Below are 21,666 nucleotides of genomic sequence, written 5' to 3' on the forward strand. Positions count from 1 at the left end.
CTTACTTTGTCCGTTTGTCCGTTTAACCTTAAAATTGAATTATATTTAGGCGTTTCGCTGCTTGTTGATGATATCATGCTATGTACATTAAAATCAGAAATAAATTTCAAACAGCTTTTTCGTCACAATACAATAAACAATTGTTATTGGAAAAATAATAAAGGGACATGTCTGTGATTTATAACCCTTAAAAAATGCACTAAAAGAAATACGAAAATGTTATTAAAAACCAATTATTTTGACACTTTTGTCATAGATATTTTAGTAATTTTTTAGTTTTTTCCACGCACCCCGTCATACCCTTTTGCCATCATTATATCATTAAATCAAAAAAAATCCTTAGTAATAGAGTAGCTTCACTATCAATGATTAAATTTAATTTATAATGCTTATTGTATATTTTGTTGAAAGTTATGAAAAGGATTTTCGGCCGCAGATTTTTCGACCAGTCATAACCGCAACGGCCAGGCAAATTTTGATAAATCTACACCCGAAGTGAAGCTGCCAGCAAACAATAAGCAGCTGTAGTTGTAAAAATAGCAGCTTGACTTGTTTAAGCCGCCAATTTTTCGGCTTTTCATTTTTTATTTCTGAGCTGCAAATGAGCCCCTCTCTCTCTATACATGCTTATTCAATCTACAGCCTATCCACTCTTTTTATTATAATCCGCAGCCAAGCTGCTTTCAAAATTGTGCGGCTACCGAGCTCTGGTTACAAAAGCACAACAAAGATAATTTAATTAAACAAAGTTGGTTGATAAATTATGTTTAAATTAAAACCAACATTTCAATTGAATTGTCATGAAAGCCAATTTATTGTTTGTTTATGTTGATAAAGTTTTTTTTATCATCCAGGGGTTGTAAGGAAAGAATATTATCAGTTTTAGGTACTTGAAGGAGCACCCAGTTCCCAATATAACCTAACCTGGCCCATAGTAATAAAGAAACAAAAAAAACTTGATGGTTAAAACGGCTCAGTAATTTTTGTCATAAATTCACTTGTCATAAATACACTTGTCATAAAAATATTTGTCATATTTACATTTGTCATAAAGGTACACTTATCATGAAAACATTTTAATAAAGGTACGTTTGTCATAAAAATATTTGCCATAAAAACATTTGTTATAAAGGTACATTTGTACCTAACGTAGAAACATTAGGAATTATTTTTAATTTTGACAATTTTTGGTAAAAAAATGAACATTGAAGACAACAAACACACTGTATTCTAAAATCTTTATGAAATAAAAAATTAGTTAGAGGGAAAAATTATTTTTCACTGTCTTATCCCGTATCCCTGGTGGTAAAGTTGAATATGAATATTATTCATTCTAATATTTCTTTATACATAACAAAGTTTATAAGTTATGTATCTAATAAATATAAAACAACATCTTAAAATAGAAAACATTCATAGAAACAGCATAATGACAACATCCATAAAAGCAAAGATTAGAAATCTGAAGGAAGGACAAACGAGCAATAACTCTTGTAGAGTGCTGCACTTCATAAGCAGAACATTAATTTTTAAGTCTAAACGAAATTGTACATAAATTTATTGCAAAATTGTGTAAATATTAATTAGGACATTAATAGGACATACTTTCATTTTTTGGACTTTATTATATAGTTGCCTCGTTTATAATACATTACCTTGTTGTCCTAAAAATCATTTTTCCAAATATAAGATTAATTGCATAATAATATAATCAAAAAAATGTTGTCAAAATGTTTAAAACTAGGTATCTCTAACATGCCTAAATTAACGAAAAGTGCTAACTGTTACGGACGGACGGACAGACTGATCTTATTATAAAAAAAGATTCGCTTTTAAGACAGCTGAGCTGCTAAATCAGATTGAAAATATTCCTATGATTTTTTTAAGTTGAATACTATCAAATTCTACAATGCTGCACCGCAATAGATAATATACAATATGTTCATACAATTTGGAAAAAAAAGTCTACACTAATTTTTATAAAAGTTTTTCAGAAGGAAAGGCTGACGGTTAGCCTGAATTGGCAGCTGCTCAACTGTCTGTGAGATTTCTCTAAGCGTGGCTGTTTATGCAGATGAGACCAGAAAAGACGGCTTATATTCAAATAGGGTTCTCGACTAATCTGTATTTTCAATTATAAAAAAGGCATGTTTTATTTTTGTTATATTTCTTAAATAGTCTCTAAAATATTATTTTTATATTAAGGATTTTTTCTCAATATTTCAATGGTAGGAACATGAAATTAAATATTCGGTTAACTATTTTATGTCAACTCTTTAAATTGATAACATTAAAGTATTTTTCCGCAAGGCCCTGAAATTATAAAGATTATGGTATGTACAGGGATCTAGGGGATAAGACAATCGCATCTACATATAAAACTATTGGTTTAAAAGTTTTAACACTGTTAATTTGCTTATAATAATGTAACTTTTTGTAATAGGATTCATTATCCTAAAAATCAGTTAATATTTTTTGTCAGAAAAGTTTAAAAATTAACATGTTTTGAATAGACGTACGAACTGTCTGGATTCTAGAGGTGCTAAGCTTTCTAATTTTTTTATAACTTTTACAGGAATCTCCATGAAAAGTTCAACCTGATTGTATTGCCTTGAAACAGATAAACATAAAAATATAAAGAATTCATTGTTATGCGCTTTCATTTTCATGATAAGAGAAACATTGCTGTCCATTTAGAACTTTAGGGAATAGTCCCTTTCGTAACATCGCCCCATAAGGGGCGATTCGTCGAATTTTTAAAATGGCTTTTTAAAGGTTATTTTAAGTTATATTGGGTTAGGTGATTGCCACACAGGGTTAGGTAATTGGCCCCGCAGGGTTAGAGTCCTCCGCAGGGGTAGAAATAGGAGAAAAGCTACTATGAAAATACGAAGAATCGCCCCATAAGTTGCGATGTTACGAAAGGGACTATACCCGAACTTTATTGCTGTTATTTCATCAACTTAAAGCTTATATGATGTCATTATTAGACTAACATTTTCCATCCCTAAAATTTTATCTTCGAATAGTTATTCATCGCATCGTATCTAGACAGCTCTGTTCGGATAGCAAAATAAAAAAAGATTAATTAAATTTTTGTATTTTGTATTTGCATAAATTTTTTCACTATGGCTCAGAACCGATGATCTATCTAACCGAAATCTATTGCATTCTCATCTCATTTTTATATAAGGATATTTATATGTTTAGGGAAAGTAGAAAATAGTCTAAAACCATATCATTTCTTAAATCTAAAATACGATAGCTTAAAATCTATGTGAAGCCTTCCTAAAATGGAGAACTAAATCGGTTACGTAGTTGTTCTTGTTGTATTGACTTCGACAGAATATCTTCTATATCTAATTTGCCTTATTGACAGTACAGCTACTCTATGATTCATGTTGTTTGCCAAGGAAAAATTTTATCTGCATTACTGAACACGGCTAAGCCCCTAGCATGTAAGGGGTGAGAGGGGTTAAAAAATAGCTTAAAATCATCCCAAGAATTAAATCTGAAAATAAAATAGCCTTAAACCTTCACAGGACCTATGGTAAGCTTACCTAGAATAGAGAACCCAATCGGTTCAGTAGTTATTAAGATCTTAAGCCTCATACAAAAACACTTACTACTAAATATAAAAAGGATTTCCGAAAAATAATAAAATTAAATTTATATTTTGCTTTCTTTGCCCCTTTATTTTGCAACCTTTTTTTAGGCCCTAAATCAATTTAAAACGGGGGACAGCTCTATCTTTTGTTATGCAAGCTGGAGGAACAATTTTTCAGAAACAGTTTTCTTTGAGGAAAATCTTCTTTTTTAAAGTGTTCTGAAACATGTAATATTTAAAAGTCTTGCGGGAGACTTTAGGAACATACCTAGAATTAAACCTTATATGTCATTTAGTTTTTTATTAATTGAGTATTTTATTTATTTTTAATGCTTTGTTAACGTCAAGAAATATTTTAGTTCTTCAAGGTTTATAATAAATATATCTTTATCTATTTCCCATTGTGGTTAACTTTTTCTTGTTGTAATGTGTAGTGTCATCATTAAAGAATTAGACTTATTTTTACTTTTACAGTGATGTTTTATATTGTTCCGCATAAGCAAGGAAATGCGCAAAGTTTAAAGGGATCACGCATGAATAATCAAATTAATAGCGCAGCTACGTTGCCTGCCGATTAAAATACATGATACAACTTACGTAAAAGTCAAATACAGTGATTTACTGACTATATCTGACAACAAAAAATCTTTAAAGTTTATTAGTAGAGGCTACGCAACTAAAGGCCTCTAGGGTTCCCCTAGAAGTTTGAAAACGAAAAGTTAAATTGTTTTTTCTAGGGGCGATTTCTTCTGGAAGGGTGGAGGCACCCTAAATAGTTATAAACCTTACCTGGACAAATAAGAGGCTTAAAAGAGAAATATATTAGTTCAGCGATTTCCGAGATCTCAAACTACAGACTGCTAAAAAGACATACATCCTATTTCTTTCAGACACAGATCACTGTCGCCACAAAAAGACAAACCTGTGATTATCAAGGTATTTCAGTCTTTAAGAAATTGTTTAAAACTTTTGTCTTGGTTCCTTGGCCTTAAACAGGTGCAATCAATTATTAGTTCTAAATAAAGGTTACCTTAGATAAGATAAGATAAGATTTATTTTCCTCAAAGGTACAACATATTTTATTAGATATATATTATAAATTATGTTACTATGCTTGATTTGTTTGATTCATCTGGTTTGTTGTGTTTGGTGCAGGTTAGATAATAATATACATAATAACAATTATTAAGTACCTAGCATGGAATTGGCCGAACTTCATCTCCACCTAGTTACCAGGCCAGTTTAAATTGAATGGAGACAATATTTTACAATAAAAATTCCATGCAACATTGTACCAGATAGTTGGCATAACCCTTTAAGGGTTGTGGAGCCCCTAGAAAAAACAATTTAACTTTTCGTTTTCAAACTTCTAGGGGAACCCTAGAGGCCTTTAGTTGCGTAGCCTCTACTAATAAACTTTAAAGATTTTTTGTTGTCAGATATAGTCAGTAAATCACTGTATTTGACTTTTACGTAAGTTGTATCATGTATTTTAATCGGCAGGCAACGTAGCTGCGCTATTAATTTGATTATTCATGCGTGATCCCTTTAAACTTTGCGCATTTCCTTGCTTATGCGGAACAATATAAAACATCACTGTAAAAGTATAGTGTAGTTAATTCATTAACCTTTAGAATAGTAATTTCACATTTACAATTTACATGTGTAAAAACATATTTTCTGAATCCAAATTCTATTTATCCCTGTATAAAATGTAATTGTTACTTTTTTGTGTAAATACCGCATAAGGTAAATGTATTTATTTTATATATAAAACACACGGATGCCAGAGTATCCATGGAGTTTTATAGGTTCTAGAAGAAAAAACCGGAACATATAACGTGATAAAAAAAATTACTTTGCCTTTTAAGATAGACGGCTGATTTTTTATTCTGAAGATTCCCTATATCTAAGAGCATTCAGAATACAATTGGTTTAGTCCTTCTGTCGGACGGTCTCACCTAATAAGACCAATACACAAAAAGGTTTAGTTATTTTTTACTTTCAAGGTAATTATTTTTTATGGCACTAAACATCTGCATTGTCCGTTTCTCCATTCATATTTTTTTGTACTTCGCTTCTCATGGATGTTGTCATCCTTGTTTATACTTTAAATAAAATACAAAGGTCAATATCAGTGGTTCTCTTGACAAACACATGGAAACCAACAAACAGCCAAGTAGACAAAAACACAGAAAAAGTTTATTCAATTGTAAAAAGTGTGATATAAAGAATATATGTACAGTAAAAAGATTTTGATAAAATGTAAAAGTTTATTATACCAGACAGAAAGTAATTTAAAATAAAATCAAAAGGTGTAAAAGTTCTATTGCTATCATATTATGCTTATCTAACTTTTATCTATAGTAACAGAAAAAAATGAATTTGAAGCAAAAAATGTGCATATAACTTTTTGAATCTATTTGGCAATGTTTACATAATCAAGCTTTAATCAAAAAATCGGTATTTTTTGGGGGTTATATCATTCAATGGACGATTTATCTTGTGAGTGGGTGATATCCTCCACCAAAATAGATATAAACATTCCCAGGACCTATGACAAGCTACATGGTAAAGAAGAACCATATCGGTTCAGCGGTTAGCGAGATATTTCGGTACACACACACACACATAATGTTAATTAATTATTACCTTACTTAATACGTTCGGTAGAATCAAATACTGAAATTGAATTGTTGAAAGATGATAATACTTAAAAATTGTCTAAATATTTGGTAATATTTCAACATTTTATCGTTTTCATGTTCTTTGTCATCCTTAACGAACATTTAATTTTATTTTCACCTACTTTTACTTAAGCAAGACCCATTCGGACCTTTAATTTACGAGATCTTGAGCTTCAGATAAAGAAAACCTTACTACTTTATAATGTTGTACTAGCTGCTGCGCCCCTAGCATCTAGGAGCTCTATATTCGAAGGGAAGAAAAATAGCCTAAAACCCTACACAGACTAATTTTTTTTAAAAATCAAATGGCCTAAAACCAACTCAGAGCCTAAAAGAGGCTTCGCTGTAAAGAAGAACCATATCGGTTCAGCGGTGAGCGAGATCCTTCGCTACAGACAAAAAAAAGCTTATTACTTTATGTTATAGGATAGAGTAGGCAGAATAAATACACATTGACAGACAAATCAAAAGAAATGGTGACTTGTAGAGTAGCTTCGCTACTACATATAAATGTCCGCACCAATTGCCTATTAAAGGGTGTTTAAAAAAAAACCAATCGCTTTACTCTTTTCAACATAAATCCTACAGTTTTAGTCAAAAACTAACAAAAAATGACCAAAATCATGTCCAAGCAATGTCAATGAGATAACACTATTGAATTTTGATTTCTACTCACCTCTCCTGAGCACTACAGCTCGAGTCCTAGCCCTTGTGGAAAATTTTTCTCTACGTGGATAGTGCATATTTCATTACAAATTAAGACAGTTTTATCTTTTTTTAAAAAGAATAAACTGTCTAAAGTACTTGAAATCTTGTAGATAGACCCCATAATGTTTAGAATTTTTGATGGAGCATGTAAAGACCTTTCTATATACGCCTTAATCAGATTTCTGACCCAATCCTAGCCAATTTGGCATTAAAAAGACAGACCCATCAAACATTGAGACATGACTGCTCTGTCTTTTAAAAAAAAGAACAAACCGTCTTAAGTACTTAAAATCTTGTAGATAGGCCCCATAATGTTTAGAATTTTTTATGGGGCATGTCAATATCTTTCTATAGACACCTTACTCAGGTTTCTAACACAATCTTAGCCATTTTGACATCAAAAAGAAAGATCTGTCACACATCAAGAACTGGAGAGACCTGTCATGTCTAAATGTTTGATGGGTCTGTCTTTTTAATGCCAAATTGGCTAGGATTGAGTTAGAAACCTGGTTAAGATGTCTATAGAAAGGTCTTTACATGCTCCATCAAAAATTCTAAACATTATGGGGTCTATCTACAAGATTTTAAGTATTTAAGACGATTTGTTGATTTTTTATCTCCATGTAAGGAAAAAATTCTACACAAAGGCTAGGACTCGAGCTGTAGTGCTCAGGAGAGGTGAGTAGAAATCAAAATTCAATAGTGCTTTCTCATTGTCATTGCTTGGACATGATTTGTGTCATTTTTTGTTAGTTTTTGACTAAAACTGTAGGGTTTATGTTAAAAAGAGTAAAGCGATTGGTTTTTTTTTAAACACCCTTTATATATTATTAAATTATTGTATGTACATAAAAAATATTCATTCAATTATCTCCCCTGACAATATGAATATAGGAATTATATTTCCAGTAGCGAAACTTCTTTATGATTTAAAATATCCGTCTGCTCAAAATAAGGGAAATGTGAACTTCTAAGCTACTGTTCTGGATAAATAGTTGAACTAAGAATCTAGTATATAATTTACTTTGTTCGTAAAATTCGTAAAAATTCCTGTTTTTTAAATTGGGTGGGATTTTTTTTTTTTGTGGGGTTGGGGGTGTCCCACCCCCCAAGAAAATAATCTAAAACCACCACAGGACCAGTAGGTATATTCCCTGAAGAGTAGAATCCGATCGGTTCAGAGGTTACCAAGATCTCAAGGGACGGACGGACAGACAGACATCAAGCTACTTTGTATTATAGATAATTATTTGCTTTGTAACTTACTTTGTCTGTTTGTCAATCTATTATTTTTTGTGTGCTTTACTACTTATGGATGTTGTCATTCTTTTATAAGAAATAAAGTTTAGTGAAATTTAATGTAAAATGTTTCGAATTTTGAAAATAATGATAGTAGACCAGTATGTACATTGTGTACAATTTATGAAAAGCATAACCTAATTTGTTCAGCAGTTAACAAAATCTTAAGGGAAAAAGTGGACTGACGGCCGGACGAATGACAGACAAGCAAACTTAATTCTTCTTTGTATTACAGACAAACAAAAAAAACAGTTTTCTCTGAAAAACCTATATCGCTTAATATTGGTATAGTCTATCTACACGTTATAAGAACATAATAGGAACATTTCACCATGTAGCTCCCTAACTATACGTAGCACAGGATCCGTTCTTATATTTCCAAAAACTAGAGTTCATAACGGTTCTAACGATATGCATAAGAATTTTCTTTCTACTATTAACACAAGCCGCGCAATTTGAATTTTAAAAATGTCCGCATTTTTTTGCACACCCTTTATGTACTTAAAGGGCGAATATAGGTTGAATATAATATGGGCTCAAAAAAAACGTGCAATTCCATAGATTATAAGTAACTTTAGGATATTGACATATCCAAATGTATAAGTCTGTTATAGCTTAAAACCTGAACATTCTCAGGATAAATTTATGTAATAAGTGTGGTTCCCTAAGAACTCCAAACACCCTAGCATCACACAAGGCTTCGGTTTAAGGTTGAATCAAAAAGCTTTCGTTAAATGATAGTCGTAATAAAAGTGGAAACCAGTTATCAATCTATTTTTTTGTATTGTGGATTGTTTCTTCCTTGACAATATTCCCCAACAAAGTTTAAAGTATATGAATTTTATTTTTTTTTAAAAACCTTTACAGGAGAAATTTTATTTCATGTAAGTATGAAAATTGTATGGTAATTGTTATAATTAATTTAAAGAGGACAAAAATAATAGGTGAATAGTGTTTTTTTTTCTTATATTTTTTTCTGGAGAAAATCTGGCGATCGGTGCGTTTGTGTGTGTGTGTTGAAAAATGCGTACTAGGGTAATTATATCATCAAGAATTAAACATTGATCTTTATACAGAAAAAAAAACTTTAAAACGTATTATTTACCCTAGTAATTACTCCGGACGCAAATTGACGCAAATTATTTTATGCTTTTTAAAAAATCAATAAAATAGTATATAATATAAAAAAAATAAACACTTTAATTATCAATTAAGATGCATGCCAATGTAATAATCAATTAAACTTAAGAAAACTAGTCAAAAAAAGTCTTGTAAAGGGGTAAAATAAACGATTTTGTTGACTTTCTCATTTATCATATATTGAAGTAAAAGCAAAAATTGCAAAATCTACTTAAGGATTTTTTTGATTTTTTAAATTTAACATAGATATTTTAAAAGTATGTAATGGCACCTTTCATATAAGCTCATATCATATTGAAACTATATTCGCCCTTTAAGGATATACTTTTTTTAAAAAGTATATTCACTTTTAGTTTAATGCTGTAGAAAAAAATAAAGTCTAAATCACCCAGGATAATATAAAATACCTTTGAAATCATTTTTAAAGGGCGAATATAGGTTGAATATAATATGGGCTCAAAAAAACCGTGCAATTCCATAGATTATAAGTAACTTTAAGATATTGACATATCCAAATGTATAAGTCTGTTATAGCTTAAAACCTGAACATTCTCAGGATAAATTTATGTAATAAGTGTGGTTCCCTAAGAACTCCAAACACCCTAGCATCACACAAGGCTTCGATTTAAGGTTGAATTAAAAAGCTTTCGTTAAATGATAGTCGTAATAAAAGTGGAAACCAGTTATCAATCTTTTTTTTTGTATTGTGGATTGTTTCTTCCTTGACAATATTCCCCAACAAAGTGTAAAGTATATGAATTTTATTTTAAAAAAAAACCTTTACAGGAGAAATTTTATTTCATGTAAGTATGAAAATTATATGGTAATTGTTATAATTAATTTAAAGAGGACAAAAATAATAGGTGAATGTGTTTTTTTTTCTTATATTTTTTTCTGGAGAAAATCTGGCGATCGGTGCGTTTGTGTGTGTGTGTTGAAAAATGCGTACTAGGGTAATTATATCATCAAGAATTAATCATTGATCTTTATACAGAAAAAAAAACTTTAAAACATATTATTTACCCTAGTAATTACTCCGGACGCAAATTGACGCAAATTATTTTATGCTTTTTAAAAAATCAATAAAATAGTATATAATATAAAAAAAATAAACACTTTAATTATCAATTAAGATGCATGCCAATGTAATAGTCAATTAAACTTAAGAAAAATAGTCAAAAAAGTCTTGTAAAGGGCTAAAATAAACGATTTTGTTGACTTTCTCATTTATCATATGTTGAAGTAAAAGCAAAAATTGCAAAATCTACTTAAGGATTTTTTTGATTTTTTAAATTTAACATAGATATTTTAAAAGTATGTAATGGCACCTTTCATATAAGCTCATATCATATTGAAACTATATTCGCCCTTTAATGAGTTACAAATAAAATACTTTTCTAAAGAATAGTACTTATTAATATTTTATAAAATTTCTTTTTAAAAAACTAATACTTTATATAACAACATAAATAATAATTTTACAAAAGACATATTAAATTTCAAATTTATACTAAAGTAACAGGATGTTTGTGTGTCTGTGTGTTTGTTTGTACCTAAGGATATCGCTAACCGATCGGGTTCTCCTTAACAGTGTAGCTTCTCATAGGTCCCAGGAAGGTTTATAACTATTTTGGGGGAGGGTACCACCCAATAATAAATCGAAATTATTATTTTAAGTATAGAGACTCCTACGTAACATTGCGAGGTATCGTGGAAAGAGACTCTTACGCAACATATCGTAGAAACTTGAATTTAGAGGCTTCTAGGGGCGTAGCCGCTAGTTAATCATAAAACTGAAAAGGATATGACTGCTTTAATGAAATTAGGGCCTCTGTAAGGTGAGGGGTGAGGAGGGGGTCAGAAAATAATCTAAAATGGCCTAAAGCCATCAAAGGAGCTATAGAAAGCTTCCCAAATATGTAAAAATTATTAAGATTAATGAATGAATTCAATTATTTTTTTTATACAAAAAAATTACATAATCTAAAACAAATGAATGTTTTTAACACACATATTTAAAAGAATTTATATTAAATTTTCTAATTGTGTAATGTGCATAAGGTTTCTTGCGCAGCTACATTATAGTTACTAAACTATCTGTACGTCCGTCGGTCTATCAGTCCGTCCATCTCTATGTATCAGGGAATGGCTGATGAATCTAAAGTTCATGTTTAGCTATCTATAGCGTTGGGCACAAGAACCTATCTTATTTTGAATAATTTCAAAGATTTTGGGTACTAGAAGAAATTAGAAAATGTCTATGTAATTATTCTTCTACTTATTGACATGATCGTCCTTGTAATCTTCCTAATATAATCTTAACTATAAGCCTGTATAATTATATGTATGAACATCATGTGTCATTAAACTCTTTGTGCTAACAACAGATTTAAATAGAGATTAGTATTAGATGGTTTAAAATATTCTGTAGATTATAATCGTTTGAAAAATACTAGCTTGGAACCAGCCAATTAAAATTTAATTAAAGGACCCTAAGAGTTTGAGTCTACGAATGAGATAACGTGGTTATAAAACTTTGGCCCCAAGTTTAAAGTCCATTTTTCGCACTCTTACTGGTTAATTGAGTTTGATGTGATTATTAGCCAATTAGGGGAGGTCTTTAAAAAGATGGCTAAAACGGCGGATTGTTGATTTACTGGAGACAGCTGCGGCTGCAGATTACCTTAAAAGTGTGATTCGACTGCAGTTACTCTGTAAATATGTAAATTGATACGATTTTCCAACATCAAACTAGATAATAAAAAAGATTTTTAATAATAGTTGTTGCACTCAAACCTATTACGTAATCACTAAACCCTTTCCCCCCCACCCTTTCAATTTAAAAAAGAAAATATATTTCTGTATGCAAGACCTTTACTGACCTAACCTAAAATAAGCACCAAAAAGTTTGTTTGTTGTCCAGATGCAATATGAGGGAAGCTACATATAAAATTGCTATACTTTCTATATAATTGTAACTCTTATATTCAGCCAATCTGTGCTAGCCAGCTAGCTAGCTAGGTTCTGGGCCCTACCTCAAACTTTAATCTTAATTTTCATTCTTTCAACTTGACAAATTTATGCAAGATTAATGTATGCTTGTAAGAATTTGTACTGTATGAATCTAGGTTTAATTCATATACAAGTTTACAAGACTTTATTGGGGTATATTAGCTGGTATAATCTTATAATCTCATTTTTAGTCGTTGCCTCATTACCAAATTGATTATTTTCACCTGATTAATAATTATTGGGACTACTATAACATATTAGGACCAGATCTTTTGTGATAGGTCCCGAGGCACTAAAATTTTAACAATTGCAGACAATCAACCTAATATATTATAAAACCTAAACAAATAAAACATATTTTGTCCAATATAAATTTTAATCGATACCAAAACCGACGTTTTTTGTGTGGAAGTCCTAATTGTGCATGGTAATGAGTTGCGCCTGTTTGGGGATAAGGTATTGACCCTATTATTAAATTAATGTCGCGCACCTGACACAGCTGCAGTAGGCACAACTTTTTTATCTATTTAGATATAACACGGTTTGGGCAGAGAATCAGACATTCGGCGGTTTTAATACACTAGTTCCCAAAGTTGTATAACAATATTTTTTATTCGTCAACTTTACAACTTTGGGGACTTTTGTTCATCCTCACTGGGGTTGTACATCAATTTATCGGCCATTGTCATATCCATTTAGATCTCTGGTTAAATAAAGAACTTTACCATATGTATACTACAGAAGAAAAAATACTTCCGTATAAAATGTTTGTCTTTTATTTTATGCTAAAAATAGAGTATGTAGATTTTATTGCCAAAGAAATAGTACTAAAAGGATCGGCAGCCATAATAGAGTAAAACACTAGAGGGGAGAGGATTTAAATAAATGTATGTCCCCATCCCAAGGACCATGTGCCGACTATCAATTGGGCCTTTAAAAAATCAAATACTATTGTCGGGAATATTAACACATTCAAGTAGCAGAAAACAATTTTCTAGCAGACGAGAAAGGTACTTGGAAAAGGGAGACAGGTTGTTATATGTATATATACATCTATACTATAGATCTGTTGCAGCCATAACTAGCCGCACAATTTTACATAATACTATCAAGGTGTTCAGCCGCGAATATTCTGCATAACCCATTGACCGTCTTATTTTCGTTTAAAGAAGCTACTGCGGCCGCTAGATTAGATATCAGCTGCCATAATGTTACATCTAACCGCAGTTGCCAAGCCCTGCTGGTATCTTTAAAATAGCTTTTTTAAACATAAGGAAAAACTTGGTATACAATACACAATACACATACTATAAATACAACTGTAATAAAAATGCAATAAGATTAGATTAAGTACTTGAAGAAAGGAATATCACTTCCACAAATAGAACCACTGAAATTGAAAATTTTTCTTTAAGTCTTTTTTAAAAATATTAAGTTACTTTTCCCCTGTTTACCATTACTTTTTAACTTTTGAATGACACAATAAAGACCTATCGATAGTGTAATGCTTTTGTAAAATCGATATATTATTACTTGGATATTGCATCAGATTTTCATGTACTCTAATAAAATGTTACTCACAGCTGGCTAAAATTACTTAACCTCACATATACCTCCTTTATTCTATCCTCTATCCTTCTACTTGATGAACGAACTGAACAATAAATAAGGCTCATTAGCAACTAAAATTGGCGACAAATTTTCCCTCGGCAATATATTCACGTATTCTATATCCATCTAGTAAAAGAATGACATTAGATTTAAAATATAAACGTTTAATTCAATATTCAATAGTAAATAGATTGATAATGCGGCCATAGAAGATTTAAGAATGATAATACGCCACTGCAAACCAAATGTGTTGTTGAAGCAGAGAATTTTGATGATGAAAGGCAACAATGTATAAAATTTAATACCCCCAAACTCTTGAAATTAAGTATGTGACGTCAGTGTGAGGTCTATTCCAGGAATATAGTGACTAATGGAAACAATAATAAGCGAAAACAATTTTATAGGGTGACTGACTGTCTATCTGTTTGTATCTGTGTCTGTAACTTAAGATCTCGATAATTGATGTTTTTTACGGAGAAGGCTATAACTATTTTGGGGAGGGGTTCCTTACACTCTATAAAAGTAAACCTGTTGAACCATACTACCCTCAATTTACTATTCACCCCCGCCCCCTTCTCCCCTCATTCAAATACCCCTATAAGCCTCTATAATAAAGGATACTATAAATAACATAAGGTTATTTTTTCTGTACGCTAGGAATTCTCTAACCACTGAACCAAATGAGCTCTCCAAATTAGGTAAGATTTACATAGTTCCTAGCTTTTTGTTGTTTTCTGTTCCTCTTTCCTCTTAGGGGCGAAGTAAACTATTATTGTATTACTTTTCAATATTAAATGTGAAATTGTTGTTCTTGTTTTTTCTATCCTTATACCATGAATGGATTCCTAGACAAAAATAGACTTTAGTTTGCGTATGTTACTTCATGATTGATAGAGTTCTGCTGCTTACCAAAATGAAAAATTATGCTTTAAATATTCATTAACTTAAAGGAAAAAAACATATTGTTGAAAAATAAAAGTGCAACAAGAATGATTATGATAATGGCAGTAATGGGTAAGCTGATGATAGTTTACATCAGGGTGCCGGAGCCGTATAATTTTGATGCGGCTCCGGCTCCGGCTCCTACCTTAAAATTAATATATCAATTTTTTTTTCATTATTGAATTTGATAAAATAAAATAAATAATATAAAATATTTTGCTTTTATTTGATTAAAGCTATATAAAAGTAGAAGGATGTGTGTCTATTTGTTAAGTAACAATAGTTTTTCAGTTTATTATATGGAAATAGACCGTTGCCAAATTATAATATTACTTTATATAGAAACTGTTCTTTATAAACGTACTAGCGACTCTATATTCAAAGGAACCCGGTATTAGTGTCGGACTGATTATGACGTAACAAAAAAAATTAGCCAATAAGAGGCCACTATGAATTTTACCATTGGTCAATAATAACCTCTCATTGGCTAATTTTTTTTGTTACGTCATAATCAGTCCGACACTAATACCGGGTTCTATTCAAAGGTGTAGATAGGGGACATAAAAAAAGTCTAAAACCATCCGAAGGATTAATCTAAAATAAGAATAGTCCAAAACTATCCAGTTTCCTATGTTAAGCTTCCCTATAAAGGAGAACTCATTCAGTACTAATTGAAATCTTAAGCTTCTTACAAAAAAAAGGAGATATGAGTACTTTATATAAAACTAGCGGCTTCGCCCCTAGCCTCTAGGGGCTTTGCCCCAACAGCTAATTAAAAAAATAAGGTAGTACATGTGGTGGATCTTAATCTTCATCATATTATAATTATACATCAAAAAAAAAAAATTTGGATCCTCATCTTCTTCAAACTGTATATCAATTATACATAAAAAAAAAAAATTGGATCCTCATCTTCTTCAAACTGTATATCATCAAAAAAAAGAAAAGAAAAAAAATGGGGGGGATTTTTTTTTTTTTTTTTTGGGGGGGGGGGGTTGGGGGTGTCCCACCCCCCAAGAAAATAGCTTAAAACCACCACAGGACCAATAGGTATATACCCTGAAGAGTAGAATCCAATCGGTTCAGTGGTTACCGAGATCTTAAGGGACGGACGGACAGACAGACGGACAGACATCGTTCTACTTTGTATTATAGATAATACAAAGTAGAACGATAGCTGTCTGTTTGTTTGTTTGTCTGTCTGTTTGTTTCGGAAGGTCCCGGGAAGGTTTATAACTATTTTCTTGGGGGGTGGGACCCCCCCAACCACCCAAAAAAATACCCCCCCAAAAAAAAATTCTTTTTAAAACTAAAATTTAAAAAGTTGAGTCGACTCTCCCCCCCCAAAAAAAAAATTTTTATTTTTATTAAACCTAAAATACGAAAAATTGGTTTGATTAAACCTCTTGGGGCAAAGCCCCTAGAGGCTAGGGGCGAAGCCGCTAGTAGGATAAATAGTAAACTAACGGATAAACAAACCACACGTTTAGAAGCTGCGTTACTAAAACAAATTTTAAGTATGAATTAATCCTTTTAATAATGTGGATTTCCTAATTTTCTAATCTAAAATTTGAGATATAACCTCATATTTAGACAAATTTGCATAAAGTTTGAAAACCTCCATAATTTTTGCCCAAAATTAAGAGACAAATTAATCATGCTAATTATTTTTTTTAAACACAACTTTAGGTAAAATATGCAACTTACGAAAATGTTGCAGGGGAGTGGGATTGGTTGGGGAGAGGGGGGGGTCTTTGCTTAGTTTTTAAGTGGTGGATGGGACATATTTGTTAGAGGGGGACATGGGGATTGATAAGATGGGCCTTCCTTCCGACATTTACTAGAGAGAGAAACATAACAGCGTTCCCGGATTTTCAATGTTCAATACTACTTTACAATTAATACACAATATTTTATTGGTTTCGGGGATTTGTATTTTTTTTCATTTAATTTACGAAATCAAATCTTTGGTTGGGGGATTTTTTTATCTCCATGGAAGGGTGGGTGGAGGCCCACCACTATTTATAGCCTACACATTTAATTTACAAAGTACATCTAAAATAATAATAATTTATCAATGGAAAATAGTTATCGTAAGTTTAGCTTTGCTTTACTTACATAGGTCTCAGTATGTTTTTTTTTTAGATTTGAGTCTTAGGACGGTTTTGTCTATTTTTATATACTTCAAAATCAAAGCCTCTATATACTAGGGGCGCAGCCGCTATTGTATAATACAAAATAGTGCGATGTCTATATATCAAAAGCTGAAGATCTTGGTAACCGCTGAGCCGCCGGGGTTGTGCTTCTCAGGAAATAAAGATAATAGTCCCCACCCTCCCATTTGTTAATACAAACAAAGTCTCCAGGTATCATATGGTTAATTCACAATTCCTCTTAGGCCGAAGCCACTAGCAATCAATATAATTCATTTATTTTAATTAGAAGCAGTTTGAACTTAGCATAACATTTGATATTTAACTTTCTGTTAAAACGATAACATAAAAAAATGGTTTAGGTTAAGGTGGCTATTGAATCAGACCTATTACTTAAATACATTATACAGCAATAACTACGAAATAAGTTTTTTTCTTGTTTGTTTTGTTTATACGAATAAAAGTACTAAAAATGCTTACAATATTAAGATGTTATTAGTAATCAATCAAAGTTTCAAATAGCTCCTGTGTTGATTTAAAAATACTTTTTTTCGAAATTAAGGTCAGGTTATGGTATTAACCTACCTACTGATTTAAAAACAGTGCAATCAAATGTTATAGAGAGCAAGAGACATGTATTGTGTAAAATTGTAAAGTCTGTTTGAATAATAGTGTAAAATCTTTAAAAGAAAGTCTTAAATCGTTTTATCATTTATTTTATCATCCCTAGTTATCTTAACAAAAAGTCCCAAAACATTTAGTGGTAAAGCCTGTGCTATCAATATATACGAAACAGAATTTCATTGATAAATTATTGAAAATGTAAGAGAAAAGAGGCCGTGAGAATACTGTTTAGGTTGGCACCCACGTAAGAGGGAATACTCTGTCAGTTTCAAACCAGCCTCTGTTGGAGAAGGTCAGGCTGCTCCGTGCAATATTTTTGTGAAAATTTTTTCAATAATTTTGTTAATAAAAAAAAAGAGATTTATTTTAATATTTACCGTAATAAATTTATAATTAAAGAAATTGTGGTTTTATGTAATTTAATTCAGAAAATCAAAAATCTAAATTTTTTATTCTTATTTGTCTTTTAAAGTTAAATATTATGCAACTGACCACCGGCTATCTAATTAATTACAGGTTAAAAGTAATAATAAAAGTAAAATAAGAAATAAGTTTATTGTTATATAATTACTAATTTGGCAGAAAATACTGTGTTAGCAGCAAAGTAGTACCTTGGTTTTTTTTCCAAAAATAATTTCTGTAAAAGTTTATATATTCTGCAATTGACCGCTTAACCACATTTAATTGTAGATTATTTAAAAATAGAATAATAATGAGAATCGTTGATTTTTTAATAACTAATTTCTTTGAAAATATTATGATCTGTATAAAAAAAAATATTTAATGGTTATATTTGACCACATATGAACACCAACAGTTTACTTGATTTTAAAAATTAATTGGTTTGATTTTTTCCTGAAAATTAAGTTCTAAAATTTTAACTATTATGAATTGGCACTCTAATAAATCAATATAAACAACGTCAATATATGCAAGTTTTAACCATTTTGATAAAATAATTGTTGCTTTAGAAATGCTGTCAATGCGAAATAACATTCTTGTTATCGCGTATTGCAGTTTTATTTTAGCCGATTTTTGCAGACAATTTTCTGGCAAAAAAAGGAATATAATTTGTTTGTTTGTTTATATCTACCCTCGGGAGTTATAAATCAAAAATAAAAACTTTTATTATAATTTATGTCTATTCCACTTCACTTAAGCAGAAATAAAATATATTGTTAAGCCAGGAAGCATTTAGTTGACATACAATAATAATGATTATGTTGACTATGGAATTTGATAAAATTGACAAACAATACCCAATATGATATTGACAAGTAACTTTAATGTCGTTTACGTCGACATTACAACAAAAGATTAGACATTTTTTAAAAGGAGGTAATTTATTTAATATTCATTTCATTTATTAATAACTTATATGTACACAACTTTTTAAAAAGCTTGTAACAAGTGTTAGATTAGTTAGGAGCATATTTTCCTGATATTTACGTCAACATTACACCCACCAATGTTCTGCATATTTATCAACACTAATATTTACCGGATATAATGCTTTTTCCATTACAGCTTTCTATCCTATTAGATAAAGTAGTAAGGTTAAGATCTCAATGCTAAACTATTTCAATTCTAGATTAGGGCTTTTGGGTTGTTTTATGTGATTTTTCCGCCCATTATGTAATACAGTGGCCCTAGATGCTTGGGATGCAGCTGCTAGTTCAATATAAAGTATGAAAAATATGCAACTACCAAAAATATCTTTTAAAAATGAATTTTTTACAAAATAGAATGGGTGACAGTAGCGAGAGTGTGTACTGTTAATTTCTCATTCGTGCTTGAAAGTGCAATTTTAACCTTGGTCTTTCTGTCACAATATACATGTACGTGTGTGTATATATTAGAAGGTCCATGGATTTTGTGCAGTCGGAGTTTTGAAACCAGACAACATAATGAAAAATAAATTTCAAAAAAAGAACAATGTTTCTAACAAAATATATAGACTTAAAATTAAGTATTATGCCCCCTTTTTCCTTTTCTATGTAGTTTTAAAATTGTAAAGTTTAATCAAATGCTGCAATATTTCAAATATATATTCTTGGTTCTACATCCAAATATGGCAAATTTCGTGGATCCTCTACTGAATGTATATATGCTAAAATATTTGCTATTATTTTGCAAGTGTGGCAAGTTGAGGCTTTCAATTTTGCGCAGGTTAATTTTCGCGGTGATTTCCCATAAATAGCTATTGGATCACCCTTACTGTACCCACTCAAAGAAAAGTATTTCTGACAGTGATGATATTGTATGTTAGGTTAGGTAAAGTTGAATATATACACGGTAAAATTTTATCATAGTTAATTTGTCATAAATATTTACATTGATAATATATCAGCCACAGCCACTCTTGTATAATCCATTGTCGACATAAATAATGTCAATTCTATCATTGCATTAATTGCAAGTCTGTAATATGTTAGCTATAAGCATTGTATTTATATCGATTAAATCCATTCATAAAATTTAAAGGGGGGATAATTTATAGTCAAAAGCTTGGCCAAAAGGATTCTACCGTTTTCACTTAGAAATTTGATTCAAGTTTAAAATAGAAAATTTTGGTGCAATGCATCTCCCCCACACACGCAAAATTATTCTACATGCAGTTCAGGGAAACTGTCATACCTGCTTTTTTAAAAGTTGCAAGGACAAAAACCCTTTATTAATCAGCACGAAATTTAATGCCAGATAATCCTTATATTAAAGTAACAGGATGTCTAAAGTTGAAAACATCTATACAAGACCTTCGGGGTATAGTCCCTTTCGTGGCAACGCTCCTTAAGGGGCGATTCTTCGTATTTTCACAATAGCTTTTCTCCTATTTCTAGCCCCTGTGAGGGGCTCTAACCCTGCGCGACAATCACCTAACCCAATATAACCTAACCTAACCTAGAATAACCTATAAAAAGCCATTTTAAAAATATGACTAATCACCCCTTAAGGGGCGTTGCCACGAAAGGGACTATACCCGACCTTCTATGTAAAGCACAGCTTAGATGCATAATGTACAAAACTCTTTTTTTATTTTTCTAAATCTCAATATGTTTGTGTAATTGTAATAGAAAAGAGAAAAAGAAAGATAATGAAAAATAATTATAACAGACAAAAGAAGTTGAAAACAAGATTTCTAAGTTTGCTTTTAACCAGGGAGAAAGGAAGAATGATAATTATATTAATCAGCAACCTTTTACCTAGTTAATTACCTGGTTGGGTGGGATTCTCCTTCGATTTCAAGTGATCATCCAGAGCATCATCCGCTTGCAATGGGATACTTTAACACTCACAATAGGATATTAGCTTAAGTAATATTAAACAGACAACCAATCCTTTGATTTCATGACCGTTGTCTTGAAGTCCTAACTGTTTATGGTAATGAGTTGCGCCATCTTATAGGCCCCTACTCTTACTATTAGTGTCACGTGCCAGAAATAACAGCAGTAGGTTCCATTTTAACATCTTTAGTATGTCCTATAACATTTACTTTTACCAGCCATTAAAGACTGAATTTTACATATTAAAATTTGCGTGGAGAGATGATTTAATAGTCCATTTTCCAATCCCTGTATCTCTTGTTTTTACTACTGTAAGAGTTATTTGTTTGGAAACTTATTGACTAAGTTTTATAGTTAAGAAAATATTCTTATTTTAAAAAAAATATTTAATATGTATTAAATAATGCTAAAATGGTTGATTTTTTTCGCATTAAACAAGAATAACACCTTGCACAAAAAGAAAGATCAACAGCAAAGGGACAAATTATCATACCAATTTCCGAGTAGAATATCCTATAATAGATCCAATAACCCAGAGGATGCCTAATCAACACGGGAATCTCCAAGCTATATTTTAAAATATTTTAAAATAGATAAAA

Source organism: Acartia tonsa, chromosome 7 (assembly GCF_053477335.1).
Source record: "Acartia tonsa isolate MP-2025a chromosome 7, ASM5347733v1, whole genome shotgun sequence".
NCBI lineage: Eukaryota > Metazoa > Arthropoda > Copepoda > Calanoida > Acartiidae > Acartia > Acartia tonsa.